Source organism: Phacochoerus africanus, chromosome 10 (assembly GCF_016906955.1).
Source record: "Phacochoerus africanus isolate WHEZ1 chromosome 10, ROS_Pafr_v1, whole genome shotgun sequence".
Classification (NCBI taxonomy): domain Eukaryota; kingdom Metazoa; phylum Chordata; class Mammalia; order Artiodactyla; family Suidae; genus Phacochoerus; species Phacochoerus africanus.
The window spans coordinates 104704436-104727208 of NC_062553.1; the positions used below are offsets into that span (position 1 = coordinate 104704436).

General features: G+C 38.9%; 1 protein-coding gene across 2 annotated transcripts in view; it reads right to left on the reverse strand.

Annotated features, from left to right (window-relative positions):
* SYNPO2 (synaptopodin 2) overlaps nucleotides 1–22773 on the reverse strand; it is a 166583-nt gene that overhangs the window by 57757 nt on the left and 86053 nt on the right. The gene's annotated exons all lie outside the window — the stretch shown is intronic.

A 22773-nucleotide genomic window follows, 5' to 3' on the forward strand; every position in this document is an offset into this window, starting at 1 on the left:
TCTTCTAATATTTAAAGGAAATAGAATAATCAAATGGCAGATAAATATATTAAAGTATTTTAGTGAGTTAAAGTTTAGTATAACAACTTTTGGTATAACTCAAGTACACTACACAACAGCCTGTAAATTATACTTTTAAAGGAAAAAATAAACCCTTATTAATTTCCTGAGACAATGACTTTACTAATTTTACAAACTGTAAAAGAAAATTTAAGCAATATTGAGTCTCCTCTTCCTCCCATGAAGCAATTTGTATTTGAATGAAAATATCAAAACACTACTTTATTTCAAATTAGTGGTTTGGCATCCATCTTTCACAGTAACACATCTCTGTTACTGTTTGATCACTTTTATATATGCTGACTTGCTTTCATTCAGTCTGCTTTAGAGGGAAATAAAAAAAGCCTCATTTTTGAAGGCATTCAACCATTTACCAAGTACTGAGTGCTTCCAGGATCAGGTACTGTTCTGGGCTTGGCTTCCCAGTCTAGTTCCAGAGACCAGGAAGAACTTGGCATTTGAATCTTAAAAGGCTGGATATATGATATGCCTTGATAACCAGAGAATTACCAGGATCCAGAGTGAGAGGGGCATTAAACCCATGAAGATTAATTCAATCCATCAACAAATTATGTATTAAGCACATAGTTCATGCAAGGTATTGTACTCTGAAACATAGGAAGATATTTATGGTAGAGTTCCTGAACAAAGCTCTCATAAGTGGAAAACTATGGGATTATCTGCTATAAAATTCATTCTCCCATTTCTGAGTTTCATGGATTTGTCTCTCCTTCCTCTCCTCTTTCTTTCTGTCTTTCCTCCATCCTCTCTTCCCCTTCTCCTCTCTCCTCTCACTCTTCCTTTCCCTCCACTTTCTCTCTCTTTCAAACTGATGTCTCTTACAAATTCTCCATGGACTACAATTATCTGTGATGGACCCCCAACTACTTGTCATTTACAAGAGTATGAAAAGAGGTTCCTTGTGCTTGAGTCTGCATTTAAGATCCATTCTCACAGATTATTAACACATTTACATGTGATATGGCAATAGTCCTTGAAACAAAATATACACAGCAAAAATATGAGCTGATATTAGCATATAAGTATATAAATCAGATGTTCCATTATTCCCCAAAATCAGTATTAAAAAATTAAAATCCACATTAAAATAGGAAAACATAATTAGAGGAAATACACTAAGAAGTAAGAAGTATGAAGACAACCCAGACCACGGGTAGCCTGACACTGGCAATGAGTACAATACTGTGCTGTACTTTACAAAGTCCACATTGAATTGTGAATTTGGTTCTGAATAGTATAATTGTTTGCCAACAAAATGATGACCAAAACATTACAAAATCTAAAATTTGGCTTATGCCATATAAGTCTTACAGTTATAAATCTGAGTACTTTATTCACTCTCTATTATTCAATAATTTAAAAACCAAACTCTTGGATGAAATGCTATTACCTTCTGTTTTTTTCAACATTTTTAGTATGACCCTTTGCTCCCCATGCCCTCCCTTTAAAAAAAAAATATTACTAGAAACAACAGAAGTGTGTCTTCTCATATACCTTTGTGGTTTTGGTTTGTTTCAGGAATTTTCTGGATCCTCCTTATCTCCTTTTTCATGTGTGTGTGAAGAGAAATGTCTATAAACTGCTTGATACTAAATACCATGTCTTTCTACCTGGTACAAAAAGCTAAATGCATTTCATTACACTTAGAAGCCCACAAATGCAATTTTAAAAAGCCCACTAAAATAGTGAAGCAACAAGGCAAAATATTAAGGGGATCAGAAGAAATATGAAATAATCTAGGTGGCTATAAACATTGTCACAAGCATACAGTAAAGAAAAGCCTGGTTGATGACAAATGTAAATTGAAAGATAAATGGTAATTAGGGAGACAGTGTCTGTGTGTTGCCATATGCTGGCTAGAGCAGACTACCCTAGCTCTCGCAGCTAAATGAGAAAGCTATTAATATTACAGAGCAGTTACTATCAGATATACCTATTATAAAAATAAAATATTACAAGTATAAAAAAGTTAAAAAACAATCATATTTGGGAGGAATTACCTAAAATCCAGTACATTGTTTTATATATAGATACTAGTGATACTAATTTTATATATAGAAATTAGGTCTTTTTTTATTTTATTTTTTTGTCTTTTTGCTATTTCTTTGGGCGGCTCCCGCAGCATATGGAGGTTCCCAGGCCAGGGGTCGAATCAGAGCTGTAGCCACCGGCCTACGCCAGAGCCACAGCAACCCGGGATCCGAGCCACGTCTGCAACCTACAGCACAGCTCACGGCAATGCCGGATCGTTAACCCACTGAGCAAGGGCAGGGACCGAACCCAAAACCTCATGGTTCCTAGTCGGATTCGTTAACCACTGCGCCACAACGGGAACTCCTAGGTCTTTTTTTAGTTTCTCCATTGATATTGACATTTTTTGATGGAATAATTACCTCAATTTTTTTTCCCAAGATGCATTCCGTTATTTTCCTTGTAAGACTGCCTAAGAACTTGGCAGTCACATGATTTCTCTCAGAAAACCCTAAGGCTTCCATGAGCATTCCTAGAACTTACAGCCAAAGAAGTGGTCCTGGAATTTCAGATATTAAAGCTTTTTTAACAGCCAGAAGTTTCTGTGATATTTGGTGTATTGAACACAAATTTGCTAGATTATTTGTATTCTAGTAAAAGATCTATATAGTCCAATTCTGCTCCTAAGAGTATTTGTTGTGCTTCCTTTTCAATGAACACTCTATCTTGAACAACTTCTTCATCAGAATCTTTTTTGTGTGTTCATGTATTGTAAAGTATATAAAAAAAAAAGGCAATGGTTAAAACATCAACTTCCATACCTTCATGTTTAGTCTTAACTTTAAGAAGTTTTGTGTTGTTTACCCTTGATAGAATCAAGATGAGTGTAGCCTGAGTGGTTTGCTGCTTCAGAGCTAAGGAAGCCAGCATCTTTGCCTTTCTGGTGATCCAGGGCGTCTGGCTAAAAGCTCAGAAACCTCAGTTTCCCTCCATAGATAGATACACAGTGGGCCAATGCATTTTTTTTTTTTTGCTATCAAACAATTTATTCTTCTTGTAGAACATAATGATTGTAGTTGCCAAATGCTCCAACTAGATATGTGTTCCTAGACTAGCTTGGTGTTAATGTTATTTTGAATATTACACATGTTGTTTTCCAAAGATAGATATTCATTTTACATTTTAAAAGTCGCTTTGGTTATAAATAAAAGTAATTTTTAATAGTTCTACAAACAGGCAGACCTGGAAACACTGTCTCCTAAGTCAGGAATGGAGAAAGCCAAGAAGCAACACAATTTGCTCTGTAGAATTCCCTGTGACTCAGGAATTTGTGGGAACAGTTCCCTCTTGAAGTAAGGATGAGGGTAGGGATGAAATCAGGAAAACTAGTAGGAAAAAAAAAAAATATATATATATATATAAGAACCTGCCAGTACCATTTCCTATTCTCCACAGCCAAGCAAATGGCTTTTATTCACCCTGCAGGACACTAGGAACAGCTGAGGTTGGGTGTATGTAGGGAAAATAGAGGGTTAAATGAAAGATTTACTACTACTTCTTAAGAAAAACCCTGCCCCAGCCACGCTCCTGTCTGGCCTCCCAGAACTCTGTCAGCTGGACATTATATCCTTCTAGAAGGAGATTAGGAGATTCTGATAAGCCAGTTACTTAAGTTAGGGCTTTGCCAAGAAATGGCCCTGCCTGCTCACCTGCAGTAAGCAGATTACCAGAAATTGGTCTTCTCAGGGAAAGCCTCTATTGTAAAAGAGACCTAAACAAGCAAAAAGCAAACATGGACACTGTGCTAGAAGAGGAAAACATAAATAAACTTACCACTAATATCTCCCGAGTGATATGAAATTCATGAAACAGAAACAGGATGATACAGAAAAGAATAAGACTCTTGGCAATTAAACATATCTCAGCAGAAATGAATAGCTCAGTAGAGAATTTGTAAAATAATGGTGAAGAAATTTTCCAGAGTATCCTAGAACCTAGCGGGCTTAAATAGCAAGACAAGGACATAAAAATAGAAGGAAAAAAGCTAAGAAAGACAATGCATACTAATGGTCCAATGGTTAAATAATAGAAATTTCAAAATGAGAAAGCAAAGAAAATGAGAGAAATAGAGAAATAGTCAAATAAGTAATTCAAGAAAATTTCCCATAATTGAAGCACACATTTTCTAGATTAAAAGGACCTATACTACAGATGAAAATATACCCAAACCAAGGCACATCATCGTGAAATTTCACCCAAAAAAATCTTGTACATTTCCAACAGCAAAAGTTATGTACAAGGGATCAAGAAATCAGAATGGCATTGGATTTCACAACAACACTAGAAACTAAAATACAGGCTAATACCTTCACAATACTTAGAAAATATTACCAGTCTAGAATGTTATACCTAGATATATTATCAATCAGGTTTAAGGATAAAGATGGTTTCAAATATACTAGATCTCAAAAAAACTTAGGAAGCAACTGGAGGAAGAATTCCATGAAAATGAAGAAGAAAAACAAGTAAAAGGGAGACATGGGGATCTAGAAAATAGGAGATCAACTCAAGAGAGAAGAAAGGGAATCTCCAGGATGATTAAGGGAGATTCTAGGAACTAGGTGGTTACCTGGCAAAGAGAGCTACCAGTCCAAATTAGAACAGGTCAGAAGACTCTAGGAAAGATGTCTCTAAAACAGACAACACTGATAGAGTTCCTAATATGTTTTTAAATATCAGGAGGATTATTTAGACAGATGGAGAATTGGGGGGTAAGTTAATGACAAATACTTAAAAGACTCAAGAGAAAAGATAGCTGTCAATACTAAGAAGAAAAAAAATGGTGAAAGAAAGAAAAAAGAACTCATAGCATATTATATGGCTTAGCTTCATAATAGAAGCACTGAAATAAAAAGCTGTCTAGATTTACTAAAAATTCCACTGTAGAATATTAAATAGTTGGTGGGATTTATGGACATGAAAGATTAGCCATGTGCCTAATTCTTAAGTGAACAATATGTATCTAGTTAAGGAAAATGTTAAAGAGCTGTTTTTATTTCAATATCTGCTCTTAATCTGCCAGCCAGTATTAAAACATGAGTATATATACATATATAAATGTGCTTGCAATTTGTGTATAAAAGACTGTTCTATATATGATTTTGAGGTAAGGAAGCAATTTTTCTTTTTTCCTGGTCAATTAATCCATTCTTCCTTTATCTGTACATGGAAGGGCCAGACTGGTGCAGTTTCAGGTGCACACATCACATTAGATACATGTTAATGACACCCCTTATCCAGTACAATCAAGGAGAAACAAATGGTGGATTTGAAATGGGAGTGACTTTTGACCTCCTGAGAGGAATGTGTGAGGATAGAAAGAAAACCAGTGTGGAATAAAAATTCTACAATGGATGGAGTTCCCGTCGTGGCGAAGCAGAAATGAATCCGACTAGGAACCATGAGGTTGGGGGTTTGATCCCTGGCTTCGTTGAGTGAGTTAAGGATTTGGCATTGCTGTGAGCTGTGGTGAGGTCGCAGACACAGCCCAGATCTGGCATTGCTGTGGCTGTGGCAAAGGCTGGCAGCAACAGCTCCAATTAGGCCCCTAGCCTGGGAACCCCCATATGCTGTGGGTGCAGCCCTAAAAAGACAAAAGCCAAAAAAACAAAAAAAACAGGCCCATGTAACAGATGAGTTTCCAAAGACAAAGCTAGCCCCAAGGCCACAGACTACATGGCTCAACAAAACAAAACAAAACAAAAAAACAAAAAAAATTCTACAATGGAGAGCTCAAGTAAAATTCCACTTCATTCCACTCATTTCAAACCCTAGACCTAACGGACTTTGCCCCCAGCGAATGACTTCAGGGTTTTGGTGCTTGAAGATTTTCTAGACTTCTCTCTAGCAGGAGTGAGAGAGAAGGGAGGGAGAGATAGAGGGAAGGATTGAAGAGAGGGACAGGGAGAACAGAGAAAGAACAAGAAGACACAGACCCTCTGGGCAAATAATATAATTGAATTCTAAAGGTGGAATTAAATGTTTTAATCACTTCAACTTGCTGATCTTTGCTTCCTCTCCCTCATGTCCCTTTCCCTTCCCCTTTCTCCTGGAATCCAGCCCTGGCAACTCAGAGGGTGATGAGGTCATAGTCTCCAAAATATGGCCATGGTATGAAGGCAGCAGCACAAATTCTTAAACACCATTTCAGCACCACACTGCAGGGCCGAGAAGGGAACCTTGTGTAATGTGAGCAACTATGAGCTCGTGCTATTTTATTAATCCAGGGCAGCGATCCCTGGGGGTTGCATTACGTGTATGTGTATGTGTGTGTGTGGGTGGGTGTGTGTGTGTTCTTCAGTCTCCAATTTTATACAGCAATCATCAGATGTTGTCCTTTTCTCACATGTGCCAAAAGGAGAGTGGAGATAACCCTAACTCTGGGGTTCTCACCTATGAGCAAGGTCTTTGACATTAAAAGCAAAGAGATTAAAATGAGAATGACCTCTGACATCCCCTACTTCTAGACTCAGCCTCTGTGTGGGTCAGTTTCTTGCTCCTTATCACCTCATGAAGTCACCAAACCTTGCTACCTGGAAGGAAAGATTGATGGACTGATAATGGGATGGCCCTCTTGTCACACTGCAGCCAGTGTTCTTGCACTTGCTTATTAAAAGGGCCTGGCTTTTCCTCCAGGTGGACCCAGATTCTGCTCCTTTCTGTGAACAGGCCATTCTCCAAAGCTCTAACTTTTCCCATGCCAGATCCTTAAAAGGAAATATAGCTTCTTGGGCCAGAACATGGTGGTATTTAACATCTTGACTTCAAAACCTTTAAAAAATATCACACAACAGTGCAAAAGCTTGAAGATGGTAGTTAATTAGAAGAAAATTCTCTGTGTTTAGAATCTACTCTGTGTTTTCCAGAATGTCCATTCTTGTCTTCAAATCTGATTTTTCCTTCAGAACCCTGAACCAATGGCTGCTCCTCCTTCGTGAAGACTTCCCCCTGATTATCCCACTTGTCCTTCCAGGCAGGAGTATTTGCAGTCTAAGAACTCATTAAAGACCACTTTAGGGAGTTCCTGTTGTGGCTCAGTGGTTAACGAACCCAACTAGTATCCATGAGGACGCAAGTTCAATCCCTGGCCTTGCTCAATGGGTTAAGGATCTGGCGCTGCTGTGAGCTGTGATGTAGGTCACAGAACATGGCTCAGATCCCACACTGCTGTGTCTGTGGTGTAGGCCGGCAGCTATAACTCCAATTCGACCCCTAGCCTGGGAATCTCCCTATGCCTTTTTGGGGGCCGCCCTGAAAAGACAAAAGACCCCCCCCCAAAAAAAAAACTTTAAAATTCTCTTCTGGCACTTTTAATTATTAAAAAACACATTATCTCGATTCTTAAATTGTATCTTCATGAAAACAGGAACCTTGTTTAATCTCCTTACTATCAGACATTGAATGTTAGAAATAACAATAACCACAGCTAAACCATTTGCCATACATACACTAAAACCATTTGCCATACATACACTATTTCTAATCCTCACAACAACCCAGACTAGTGGCAACAGTGGCAAATAGTGGCAAAGACTATTAAGTCCATTTTGCAAAAGAAGGAACTAAGTCTTTGAGATGGTAAGTAGCTTGCCTAGGATCACACTGTCAGGAAGCGGCCTATCATTGAACCTGTCATTTAAACCAGAATCTGTCCTCTTCACACCCTGGTGCAAGTGAGAAGGAAATAAGGGAAGGAAGGAAAGACAGGAGAAGAATGGGAACAAAAAGTTAAAAATATCAGGCTTTTACAAATTATTGGAATAATACTTCACAGACTCCCAGAGTAGTAAGAGACTGAAGAAATTTAGCATAGCCCATCCTCTACTTTTTTACACAGAGAATAATAACTCAGACCAGAGAGGTTAAGATCTCTGGTCAAAGTTGCACAGCCAGTGACACAGCTAGAACTAATGCAGACCTTAGGGATCCCAACTCCAATTACCAAGTTTCTTTCTCTGAAAGATGTAAATTTTGAAGCAGGCATGAAAACATTAACCATTAAAACAATTTAAAGCAGGATAGCAATTCATATAAGCTGCTTCTTTTAAACTTTTATTTACTAAAGTCATCTGACTACTAAGAAGCAAGAATTTGAATTTCTATAAATCTTCTTGAATCCTCATCTCCAAACATATAGGATAATAACATGTCACAAGACAACATAATTCTCTTTTGTTGGTTCACCAAAAAGGAAATATGACTTTAAAATGTACTTTGCTACTTAGCAGTCATAACAATACAAAGAGTAAATGCATCATCTGTGAGCACCCTGCTAGATGCATTCTTTTGAACAGCACAAAGGCAGCAAAGTTTAGAATATAACTAAGCCAGTGAGGTGTGGGTATTAAAAATCTATATATATTTAGAGCGAAGCTCAGGGCCTTGTAATTTTCTCCAATTAGCTGATACATACTTTCAGAAAAATGTGTTCAGCAAGGATGGGCAGTTGACCAAGTCCTAGATGACTCTCAAATCTAAAAAGCAGAACTATGGGATTATATAGCTTCATGCCACCCTACCCCACCCTCTCTCAGAATCCTAATAACTGTCTCCTTCAGGAAGCTTTCCTCTTCTTCCTAAATTCCTTCCCACCTTTCCCAAAGCGAAATGCACTGTGGCAAGAATCTGGGACATCTAAGATCCTGGGACTAAGGAGAAGGGAGCTGCCTCTGAGAGAGAATTCTAAGATCAACAGCAACAGATGAGAACAGGAATTTTCAGTTACTTTTGACAAATGAACTGAAAACAGACAGAGCCACCTAATGGAAGGTATTACCATATTGAAGGAAAGAATGTGCTTTCTGAATGGGTTGTCCAGAAATAGAACTTAGAAAAGGGTAGGAGCAAACAGTGCCCATAAAAGTACTGCCCAGAGGAAAAAGTGTCCACATGAAGGGCTTGAGCTGCACAATGACAGGTGCATCCAGCTGTGGAGGTGAGGGCAGCAGGTGCTCAAAGTACAGTCTTTCACCTCACACTCTTTGTTCTGATTCCACACACAGAGTCAGCCTGACATATTAATGTGATTTCTAAGGGAAGATACAGCACTGTCCAGAAGATGCAAGTATTCAGGCTTCTTGTCAAAGTGTTTTTTACCTCTCTCTAAAGGAAGAAATCAGAATTCTAGCTTCTTCTCGGTCTTTAGGAACATGAGTTAGTATCCTTAAGCTGGGTTATGCTTCGACAATGACAAGACTGTTTTAGAATTGGGATAACTGATGAGGCAGGCCCTGGACTATGAGAAATTTACAAAGATCGGGTCACCTTCCAGAGACCTTTTGTTAGCCAGTCTAACTTTCCCTACTTCATTATATCTTCCAAATATATAATGGAAGTCAAATTTCAGTCAGAATTATTTGACTTCTCTGACCCACAGAAATGACATTCATTGATCTCTCTTTCTCTTAGGGCATACTTTATGCCTGACATTATATTTACTTTTACTCTAAGAGGATGTATCTCTTTGAGAGCAGATATTTTGTTTTTTCAGTTGCTGGGTTTTAGTGTCAATATAGAAATAAATAAGATACAGTCAGTCATATTCTCTATATAGTTGGTAGTAGAGGTGATAAACAGAAAAACAAGTTATATGTGTGGCAAAACAATGATAAGAGTATGTATAAAGAAATGAAGTATTGTAAAAGAGGGAAAGATGAACCACTCTGGGAAGCCTCCCTGGGGGAGGTGATGTCTGAACTGGATTGTAAAAAATAAATAAAACTTCACCTAGAATACCAGAAAAGGGGAAGAGTATTCAAAACAAAGGGGAAAACACGTAAAAGGCAAAAAAAAAAAAAGTGTGAAATGACCTGGGAACCAAAACACGGCCCAGTATCATGAGAGTGTGAAGTGCAAGGGAGAGAGTCACATGAGATCCAAGCTTGGGAGGATGGAGAGAAAATGAAGGTTCGTGTACACCCCAGATGGAGTTCAGACTTTCCATTTCAGATGACAGAAGCTGGCAAAGACTTTTCATTACAAAAAAGACTGGATCACATTTGTGTTTAGAAAGGTGTCCTTAGTAGCAGTGTGGACAAGGGAGTGGAGAAAGCTAAGACAGAAAATAGCAAAATTAGATAGAGGAACAGATAGTGTTAAATTAAGTAAATGAGGAGGCAATTCGACTAAGTTGGCTCTAATGCCACGGCTGCCTACATAAACAAACCAAAACCTAAGCCTGTAAATGCCTCAAGATTACAAAGTCAAAACACAAAGGACAAAAACTTGACTTTCAGTTACAGCCAGCCAATAATTTCCTTTCTTTGCTTCTGCACTTTCTCTGTTTGTATCCTCCTGCCTCTCCACACCCCCCCCCCCCCCCCCCGCTCCTGTTGGAGGGAACACTTCTACCAATTTCTGGTTTGTCACTGCCCATTTAGAATGATAAATGCTCAAAGAAAACTCTTAAAAAAATTTTTTTTTCAGTATGCCTCAGTTTACCCTTTAACAACAGGTATGTAGATGGATAGATAATAGATAACAGAAGGTATTTGGAAAAGTCCAGACCAGCCCTAGCCAATAGGAATATAATGTGAACCATAAATTTAGGCCACATGTGTAAAAACATAAAAAGAAACAATGAAATAAATTTTGATGTATATATTTATTCCACTATATCTAAAACATCCCTTCAATAGGTAATCAATAGAAAAAATATTCATGAGATAGTTTATATTCTCTTTTCATTCTAAGTCATTGCAGTCTGGTATGTATTTTATATTTACAGTGCCTTTCCATGTAAACTAGCCACAATTCAAGTGTTCAGTTTTCACATGTGGCTGGTGACTACACTCTTGGACAGCACAGATTCACTACCTACATGATGATGAGGCAGTGACTCAAACAGGAATGGTAAAGACAGGATACATTTATAATATATCTACAAGATGTGTTTTGGGGGGACTTACTGAATTTGAAATGTATGTGGGACATTGTGCCTAGTGGGTATAAAAATGTGAACAGCATACATTAGATTATTCTTCTATGTTTCAAACACTCTAAGAGCTTTTTGTAACGCAAACACATTTAATCCTCAGAACAACACTACAAGATAGGTACTACCACTACCTCCCACATTACAAATGTGAAAACTGAGGTATAGAAAGAATAAGTTACTTGGCCCAGGCCTCGCTGTTAACAGTTATCAAGTGACAGCAAAGATTTAAACCCAGGCAGTCTGGCTCCAAGGTCAAAGGTTACATAACACCTTGCACAGCCACTCTCAAAGCAGAGCCTGTGATATCAGACAAATTTGGGTTCAAATAACTCCTCCTCCACTTACTGATTGTGTGACTTTGAACAAATGTATTAATCATTCCTTTCCTCATCTGTAAAATGGGAATGATATACCTATACCATGGGGTTGCTGAGGGGAATGACTGGCATAATTTGTACATAAAATTTCCATCACTGCAATAATTACACATCAAATAGTAAACAGTAGCTGCTGTTATTATTATATACAGCAGGCTTGGAATTGAATGTAGAGCTTGAAGGTGGAATATGTATTTTTCTTCAAATACCTAACATTGGATCTGGTCTGAGTTCTGTCTTTTGAAGAAATAACGTTGATTCATTACAAAGGCATATATTTAAAGAATTTCACAGATAAGAGCTATAATCTGGGATGATCCTGAATCAATAGCCAAAACAATCATGGGTATTCAGATCATGAAACAACACTGGTAAGTGTTCATGGCAATTAGATCCTATGGAGAATTGTACTGGAAGTAAAACTCTTGCTGTTACCCTCAAGGAATCTAGAATAACAGGCTGAATGCATCATGGGGACACATTTGTTTGTGTGTATTTTCATTAGTTAGTGATAACAATTATTTATCAGACAGGAATCTATGGTTATTTAGTTAAAATCCCAGACAATTTAATCAAAGGGTCTATCTAGGTTTATCACATCTCCTATTCATAGAATCTCGTTCTTGTTTGGTCGGGCATTTAGATAAGAATACAAAAGACAAAATTAAATAAACTAAATAACCCAAAACCATAAACACAGGACATCTTGCTCTATAGTCCCCGGCATTTTTAACTTTAGATTTTCAACACATTCATGTTAATTACATGCCATTTCCTGCCAAGCTTACAGTCATGTGATCTAAGTTAGCACTGTAATTAGCTTTGCCTTTTACAAAACTCTGCTTTTATTTATTTATTTATTTTTTCTAGCTGGATTGCTGTGGGATGTAGAACCTCTTAAAAAGTTTTGAGGAAAACTTTCAGCAACCAATTAGCACTCAAACTCTCATGATCTCCCCTAGTTCATATGCTGAAACAGCAAGTGCTCATATTGATCCATCCTATCCAATTGTCATTCCATCCCGTAATCTCTAAATTCCATTTAGGTGATAGGTCTCTTCTTTCAAATCAGGGCTAAACCAATAACACACTAGTGCTTTGAAGCTGAGCTCATGTGATTCTTCTCATCTCAGGTTCCATTCAGAGGCCCTCCTAGAAAACCTCTCCTCTACAAGATGTTCAAGTGAGCCACATACCTGGCTTTGCCCAACAGGCACAGGAGATGAGTAACAAGGGTGTTTATAGATTGCATGATGCTCCAGCTGTCGCTGATGTAAGTGTTTTCTGCTAAAATCAGTATATTTTTGGCTATCTGCTTCATCCCGTGAACAGTTCAAACATCACCAGCAGGGCCCAGTGGTCTGAGGAGGCCACACTTAGATTCTTTGTAGGTATAAAACAATTTGCAAAAGGTTGTCTAATATGGTGGTAGTGACAGACCCAGGGTCCTCGTAGAAGAACTAAATGTTTTACCAGAATAAAAGGGAACATTAATTAGCTCAGGGACAGTGCACAGGACTGGAGATCAGCTGGTCAGGCTCTAGTCCATGTCTCCCAATTGGCTGGAGGTAAAGCATGAAATATCTTCATGGTTCTATCACTGTTAGTCTGGGAATTAAACCTGCTCATAGAATATATTTTCAGCCCATCAGGTAGAAGTGAACATTCATCTGAGAATCCTTTACAATTTAGAAAATTCAGAATAATATTGCAAATGTGAAAAAATAAAACCATGTATATGTGGGGAGGAAGAAAAAAAACCCTTGAAACCATTGAGAAGGTTCTCAGCAGATACCTAGAAACACCTTAGGAAGCTGTAGCTTATGCAGGAGGAAAACTTTATCATGGGAATCTGCAAGCCAAGAGATTTGTATGCTAAGAGAATTGTGCTTGAAAAATAAATGGAAGAAGGAGGGAGGTTGCAGGCTTAAACATAAGTATTCAGCAAGAGGATGGATCCAAGAGTTGACTGGTGAGTTAGCTGTTTGAAGACATCAGAAATTCATGCAGACATGTTAATAAGTTGTACTTGACAATCTGATCCAATGGACTATGTTTTTCTTCAGAATTTTAAACCTAACCTAATCAAGGAAGCCTCATAAAATGATTTAAATTTGTCTAAAGTAAGGTATTTCCAAATAAATTTCAATCCAGGAAAATGTTCTTTACAGTGGCCAACCCTACACACTCTGTTGTGTTTACTATTTCATTTCCACCTGGTAAAGGACTTTTTCACTTTAAAAAGAACATACCCACCCACACCTACACCCCACCCCATCCTCACACTCTACACATTTTGGCTTCCTGCCTTTGGTTTCCTCCTTCTTTAATTCTGTATATCAGTGTCACATGGATTAATAAATATTTCTCTCATGTCACTTTACTATTCAAGGAGTAACACTGGCTTCGCATTAATTCTCAGATCTACTCTGTTGGTTTAGTAGTTATCTTAAGAAGATAAGCCTAAGTCTCACTTTACCTGACCACCTGCCCGGGTCTGGAGAGGAGGATGCTTTCTCTACGGTCAGAGCCAGAGTAGAGAATTTAGAAAACAAAAGATGCCTCAGATCTCAGAATCAAGAGAAGTTGAAACCATGCAGAGGAATCAGGATCCAAAAACTGGAGGGCAGTGAAGAAAGCACTGTAAGTGGGAGGGTTTAGAGATAGGCTTGGAAGGCTGGGCAGGGGCTGCTAAGTCAAGGCAGGAGTTCCAAACCTAAAAACTAATAGCAAGTCCAATCGAAACATCTTCACTTATCCTACAAGCAAGACTTTCAACAATTTGACCCTCATCCCCTGGCACATCTCCTGCCACTCTTCTCCCTCCCTCACTCCTCCTCCCTCTCGCCTAGAATGTGGTCACAGTGAAGTTCTCCCAATTCTTAGAACACACTAGACTCTTTTTAATTTTTTTTCCCTGAACTAAGCCTCAGCTGCGGCAATGTGGTATCTTTAACCCACTGTGCCAGGCTGAGGATCAAACCCAAGTCCAAGTGCTCCCAGGGCGCTGCTGATCCCATTGCGCCATGGTGGGAGCCCCAGAACACACTAGATTCTCATGTGACTCTCTCTATGCCTTTGAACATGCTGATCATTCAGGAATGAACTCCTCTAATTCTTTTTTTGTTGAACTTCATTTAATGCAATCTTCTCCCATTTTTATTCTAGTCTTTCCTTGCTTGGCTAAGCTCTTCCCTGCCTCAGAATAATTTATTATACATGCTATTTCTGCCTAGAATATTCCTCTCTTCACTCTTTGTATGGCTTACTCCTTCTCATCCTTTGGTTGTTGGCTGATATTAGGACCGGCATCCTGCCAGCCACTTTCCCTTGTAAGCACAGATGTTAGACCTACGGTGCCTCTCATGTGGCTCTGCTCCAGCACCCTTCAGACTTCTTTGCAAAAGTCAAGAGGAGTTTCAATAGGGTATATATATACATACACACACACACATATATATCTACATATATATCTCTATATAGATATATATCTCTATATGTATGTATCTGTTCTTGCTGTCTTCTCTTTTTTATTCTTTCTCCAAAGTCTAGTTGCTTCAGTCTTAAGAGTTGCCAAAACTGACAGAAGGCTCAACTTTGAATAAAACCGCTCTAGAAGGTCAATCAGTTGGTATGGATGATGAGCAGTGGGTCTTGCAGTTCCCTTCCTTGATTAAAAAAATAATAATAATAAGGAGTTCCCGTTGTGGCGCAGCAGAAACGAATCGACTAGGAACCATGAGGTTGCAGGTTTGATCCCTGGCTTTGCTCAGTGGGTTAAGATATGGCATTGCCCTGAGCTGTGGTATAGGTCACAGATGCGGCTCAGATCTGGCATTGCTGTTGCTGTGGCTGTGGCATAGGCTGGCAGCTGCAGCTCCGATTAGACCCCTTGCCTGGACACCTCTATATGCCGCGGGTGTGGCCCTCAAAAGACCAAAAAAAAAAAAAAAGAATAAAGTGAACATACCAAAAGCTGTTATTGAATTAGGCCATAACCAGTCTTCAGAAATGCATTTGAATTCCTGGAACCAGTGATGTTACCTGCCTAATTTTATATTTACACACAAGGGAGCTGATTTGGAAAGGCATCTTGGTCTGGACCAGCTGTTAGCCTGGTGATCTTGCCAGAAGACTGTAAACATATTTGGGAGTCACAACTCCCCATCTCAGGCACCCCACTCATAGTTAGTATGTCCATTTGTTTGGGTTTGGCCCGTCTGTTCTTCTGGCAGATAAACTCTAGGAGGTCCAGGATCATGTCTGTTTTGTTCACTGTTGTGTCCCCAGCATCTGGCACAATATTTGGCACATAATTGTGTTCTGCAAACATGTGCTAAATAAGTGACTGGACAAGGGACTTTTTTATTTTTCGAGGTCAAGCAAAAATGTTAATTCCTAGGTAGAGTCTCCCTTCTCTTTCTCAGGCAGCTATTGGCTCTTGCCTTTAAGCACCTACAACACTTTACATTCTACTATTACAGAGCAAGGGGTCAAATATTTTCTGAGGGTCTGTTGTATGCACTCTGGGAGCTATTATTTATATATGTTTCTCATTTCATTCTTTCAACAATTCTAAGAGATAGGTATTATTTTCCAGATTTACAGATGAAGAAACAGGCTCAAAAAAAACCAAGTTGCACAACCAATGATAGGTGGCAAAACCAGTATATAAAGTGAGGTCCACTTCCCTCTTTTGCAAAACTCTTCATTAGATCATGCTGCCTTATAGTATTAAGCTTGATATGATAATTTATCTGTTTACAAGTTTGTCTCACCACTGGAAACAGAGACCATGCAGATACATCTTTATATTCACAGCACTGAGCATGGGACCTGCCACACCACATTTAACATCAGAATTAAAGAATATATGAATGAATAAATGTGGGTCTGTCTATTGGTGGAAAGAGGACTTTGCTGCCTCCAGGCCTCAAGGCTTGCTCTCGGAGACTAATGGTATTGATCACTCTCTGTAGAGCTTCTGCCCAGGTCTCTGCCTGAACACAAGTTGGGCCTCCTCCACCAAGTCCATGACTTCTAATCCAACCACTTGTTTCTTCTGTCTCTGCCACAAGAGTCCCGAATACAGAAAGCATTTGACTTCTGCCTCAGAGTGTATTTCTATCTTAGTGATCAATGTACACCACAGAGGCATGACTAAATGACACACTCCTTTATTACCTGGAACATAAACTAGTTTTCTTTATTTTCAGCTGAAGTCACTGCTATGAGGGGCTGTCAGTCAGTCAACAAGGTGAGCCTATGACTCTGGTAGATTCTTTTGGGAAATCAAAAATAGCACGTGTTCTGTTTTCAGATGCTTTCAGGCTTGCTAGGGAGATAGAATCACACATGAAACAATTAGAGAACAGTACAAACCAGTCTAGAGTCATAGGCCAATTTGAGTCACAGTTTGAGGGCTTGGCTGTCAATCTTCAGCTTGCCAAAGCCTTAGCTATTCCCAGTTGCACTCCAGAAATCTCTGTGCATACTGTTAACTTCCCTAGAAGATGACAATCTCCTCCCAGATTGGTCACAGGGTCTCACAGGGATAATCATGTCCTAGGGCAAGATGCTTTCAAATATATTCACAGTTTTCTGGCAACAGCATCAGGCTAACACAGCATGAGGCTTAGCCCACAGCAGGCTGAGACATCTTTCCAAATAAACTACCTTGGGTGTAAACATAAAATTGTGCAAGTAAGAGCACTGGTTCCAGGAATTCAAATGCATTTCTAAAGTGTGGTTATGGCCTAATTCAATGACTCCTTTTGGTATGACCACATTTTTCATTTTTTTTTTAATCAAGGAGGGGCGCTGCAGGATCCACTGCTCCTCATACACACCAGTTGTGATCTTTTAATCACTTTTAACCAGTTTAGAGACGTTTTCAGCAAAATTGAGCCTTCTGTCAAAGTTTGGAGACGTTTAAGACTGAAGTTACCAGACTTTAGGAGGAAGAATAAAAAAGAGAAGAGAAAGGGAGGTACACATTGCCCTCTGAAGCTCCTTAGCCACTGACTTTTGCAGAGAAGCCTGAAGGGTGGTTGGGCAGAGCCACATGGGAGGCTCCTGTTGCCTCTAGAGGGAGGCTTCCATGATTACAGGGAAAGGGGCTTGGAGATCTGGATCTGGAACGCTTCATCATAATGTAAAATGAATTCCTTCCTTCTCCCAAAATGAAGGCTATGATATTTATTAATTTACAAATGGAAGCCAAATTCTTACAAATTTTCTTCAGAATAACTCATAAATAGAGATATGCTCCTTGGAGCTTTCCTAAAAGAAATGCTGGATACACTCTCCAAAACGTCAGTTAGAAATAAAACAGTCTAAATATCCCAACTTGTAGAGTCCAAATAATTTATATTTTTAGAAAGAGGTCTCACCCAACCTGCTGTATAAGGCTGTGCTAGGAGCCTCTACTTTTAGGGAAGTTCCCTACTCTTCCCTGGAGCAGGACTGTTTCATTTCACATTTATATGCCTTTTCCATTAATACCTTCCTCCTATCCCCAGAGAAACTACACATCCTTCTTGGTCTAAAGGTGCTCTTAAAAACATGACAGTGTGCAGTATGAAAACATAAAAACAAATTCAAAACAGAATAAAACACTAAGACACACAGGTGCACATGCACATAAACTGATGTTAGAGATACTGAGAGATAAAGAATATTTATATATTTGCCCTAGTGTTCAAATAAATAGGACAAAAATAGCTTTTGCTCATGAAATTGAGTCTGAAAATTGAGGCAGTGTGTCTGTAGTAGCAAAAGCACTCTGTTATACTTGAGTCTGAACTCGAATTTTCCCTATTTAATAGTTTGTATGAACTTGGGGGAAAATAATGATAATTTTGGCTAATATTTATTGAGAAATTGTTACTTGTCAGGCATTGAGATAATTACTTCCCATGTTACATAACTTTTTTTGTAGAGTCATGATGATAATATGTCCCTTATATGTTTCCATGAATATAGAAAAAGCATATAAAACACCTAGATATGGAATAAGTGACTATAAAAATGGCCATTTTAAAAATAAAAATGTAGCATTGTAATTGCAATGATAGTATCTTTGAATAGCCATCTGATTCTTTGTCTACTCTTAGATGCATCAGTATTAAGTGAAGAAAAAAGCCTAGAAGCGATGATTTTGGTACATATTAGATATTTTAATTGAAGAAAGTAAAATTAGAAATAACTAAAGCAACATTATCTTGGAATCAAAGTGAACTTCTAAAGAACGAAAAGCGTATTATTTGATTTTTCCTTGATGTTAATTAGGTGGGTCAATCTGTGCTCCAAGAGAAAATAAATTTTATTACAGCCCTAGAAGAAAATTATTAGACCTTAGTTCTTCACCTATTCTGTCTTTCTTAACTTGTTCTATGAACTTGATCCAGTCAGTTAACTTTTACCCTTGTCCATCTGGTTATCTAAAATTAACTCATTAGAGATTTTATTCATTTGTAATTTTACCTAGAACAATGATAAGGATAATGAGCTATATAAAGAAGACTTTGTCTTGGCATAATTCTGCAAAACTGTGGTGATTTTATTGAGTGAGACATAGAACACATTTGCGATACACATGAATGGGCAAGAGCAATCCACTGGAATTATCAGGCCCTTTCAGAGATGTTGATGGGGAAGTTGTTGGAAGCTTTAGGGGGAAATGTTAATAGTATGCTGAGTAACATTCTGTTTCCTGATTCTTCTGATCTAGCTGGGGCATTTATTTAATGGCTAATGAGATGGGAAAAGGAAGAACATGTACAACATTCAACCTGAAATTGTATGGAACAATACAGAAGTACAATTACAGGCCAAAATCCCTCTCAGTAAAGAACTATGCTCCCTACCTTCCAGGTGGTTCGGCCTAGTTCTAACTCCAGCCCACTTGTAGACAGAAGACAGTCAAAATGGCTACATGTGCCTATGATCACCCCTCAAACCTAGGATGGGCCAGCAACATTTCCCATAGATACTTTTGGTACCATCATTGCCAACTGAGATCAGAGTGAAGTTTCCAAGCTACTTTTAAAAACACATGAAATCTAAGAAAGATAAAAGGCCAACATTTTTCAGATCTATCCTAGATGATTGTGTTCAGATAATGATTCTACAGGTAACTTATGATGGCTGAATTGTGATTTTCAGAACCCTGAATGACCTCTCGCAGAATGTGTGATAACCTATAGGACACTCTTGGTACAGAAACTCCCATTTGAATTGACATTGTAAAACATGTTGAACTTACTTTACTATCTTTGGTTCATAAAAAGTAAGCTAGCAGAAAAAAAGCAAACTATATTGTACCTTTATGGCTATGGTTTCCACCATTACTGTTAGAAAATAAATGAAAATATGTGTCAATAAATGTGATCTGTAGCACAAGAACCTTCCGTCTGCCTGTAGGTTTGGGAGAGGGGCACATGGCTGGGGGCTATGGGGTAGTTTAAATAATAACCTTCTTAACATGTAAAAGGATTTCAAATTGCGAAAATGAAGGACTTTTATGCTAAGTAGGAGTGTTTGATTGTAATGTGGATTGGTAGGCAAGAAGAAAAATTTCTTTCATGGAGTCACATACTTGTTTGGAGAATTTCTAATTTTAATTCAGTGGAAGTCCAAGGAAAACCCAACATTATCAAACAAACAGCACCAACCTAAGATTGCTAAATGGTTGAGGGAGCTGGCCTATCCCTGTTCCTCTTAATTTCATTAAGGCCTGCAGAATTATGGAGCAAATGGTGGAGTTCATGAGAAATATAGCTGAGCAACCTGGCATAACCATAAAGGCAGCCAACTGTGGACAGCATAGTGCAAAAGTAGATCCTAGATCAGGGATAATGTAAGGTCACTGAAACAAGTTCTGCACAGGACCCAGCCCAGCCAGCAGATGTTAAACAAGACACTTCTGGAGGCCTAATCCACATTCAGTAAATACTTGTTGATTAATTGACTGACTTACTGATTGACAAAATGGTCGCTGGAGATGCCAGGCTGGATGACTGGGCTTTTGACATTAACTCTATTAATATGTCAGAGGCTTAAGAAAATCTCAATATTTTCCTGCCTCAGGATTCTCATGACTACAACACAGAGATAATCACTTGCTTCCAGCAATTATAGGAAAGAAGAGAAGACTGAAAAAAAGATGAGATTATTGTAGAAATCTGAGGCACCCCTTTCCAATCAAGAGATGCCAGTGCCAGCTTCCGCAGGGAATCAGCTTGACAGCTCTGCTGTCGATATCCTGAAAGGAGAGACAGAGGGTTAGTCCTGTTCAAGGAGCATGAGGCATAGCCAGGCACATGGAGCAAGCGGGGCAGCAGGGTTGAAGGACTGATAGAAGCTGAGGAATGCTACGCAGACAAGCAGGATCAGGCTTGAAAATCTCAGGTAAGAAATCTCAGGGGTTCTCTCCCAAACCCTGCTCTATTCTATTAGAACACAGGCCCTCAATCTTGAGTGTACTGAGTATCACTTGGTATGCTCGCTTTAATTACAGATTGCTAAAATCTACTCCCTGAGATTCTGAACCTGCAGGTCTCAGTTGGAGCCCAGAGTTTTCATTTTAGCAAGCACTCCAGGTTTTCCTGTAATAGGTGGTGTAGGACCACAATTGGAAAAGCATGGACCTAAAGGGAGCCCATCGAGCTTCGTACTTCTTAATGCCAATGACAAGCACCAATGATGATGACAGGAAGATGCCACTGGGCCTCACATCCAAACAATTCTAATTTGGGACTTCTTGGTGTCTCAAGGACCAATGACATTCAGAAAATATTTTCTGAGAATCCATCACGTGAAATGCATTAAACAGCATAAGAATAGTCACATGTGCAGAAAACTTAAAAACCAGGCTTTGATAGGATCAGGTGCTTAGGCCAGGAAACCTGCAGATGATAAGTTATTCTAAATGCTGGGATCTAAGAAAGCACTTTGGAAGTGGTGCCATCTGAGGTAAAGCCGGCAGGAAGAAAGGACTGCATCTGGTATGAAGAAAAGCACCTTGGGCAGAAGGCATAGTTTAAACAAAGGCAGGAAAGCCTCAGAATCCAGAGTGATGGCATGTGTCTGGCCTATGGAGTGTGTAAGAGTGGAGACAGAAAGAAGAAGATTTTCTGGAGATAGAAGACTAGAAGGGTGGGCTGTGACCATACCTCAGAGAGCTCTGAAGAACAGGATAGTTTGTTTTTCGTCCTGAAGGCAGTGTATGTAGGATTTTGCAAAGAGTAACTGAAAAGGATGTGCCATTTTAAAAAATTTAATAGGTAACATTTAATGTTTAACTTAGTATTCTTAGTAGCTAATATATCCATGGGGCACAGAATTTTAAAGAAACAAGATGGTACATAAATGTAAAATTTCCCTTCCTTCCACCCTTGCCCCCCAGCCATTTATTCTGGAAGCAATTAATACTACCCATTTATTTTGTATGGGGAGGACTGTTTGGGAAAGTCGCTAATGGCCAAATCCTGGCTGGACAGTTATGGAGAAGAGAAAGATTAATGACAGAGACATCAGTCGGGTGATCATTGCAAAAGTCCAGGTGATGAAATGAAGACATTTCATCATCTTTTAATTCCAGTGTTCAGTCAGTTTACAAATGGCATAGTAGGAGTTGAAGATGACTGAAATTTTTCTTGGGACTTGAAGAATGGAAAGGAGGGAAAGTTGTGATCAGAAGATGGGGAGCCTGTGCAGGAAACACAAACTCTATTTTGGAAATTTGTATTTGAGTACAGAATGTAAAAGTGGAAATGACTAATATTCCATTAGAAGGTCAGCTGTGTAGCTTGGAAGAGAAACATATACTGGGAAGTCAAGAGCAAAGAGGTGATAGTTAAAGCTGTGGGACTGGATGAGCTTGGTAGTGGAAGGTAAAGGGGCTGAGTACTGAAAACCTGCCACGTTTAAGGGGGCAGTAGAAGAAGTGGGGCCAACAGAGACTGAAGAGAAATAGTCAGAGAGTGAGTACATGTTACTCACATATTAGTGAATCCAGGGGAAGAAAGAAATTCAAAGGGAGAAGGGTGGAAGGATTTCTGGTCCATAGCACTGCCATGGTAATTGGGATGTGATGCAATAAGGAGAAATGCTGAGAAGAAATCAATGGACCACCTGGTAATGAGTAGATTACTGATGAGTTTTAAAAGGTAACTGCTGAGGGGTGGTGAGGGCAGAATAATACATGGGTGGAGTCTCTGTGGAGACTGCTCAAGGAAGCTGTTCTGAATTAAGGGAGAGGAAAGGAAGGGGAATAAGGCAGAGAAAGGATTTTTTTTTCTTTTTTTTTTGCAAGTGTAGGAGAAAAGTTGGAAGAGAATAAGGTGG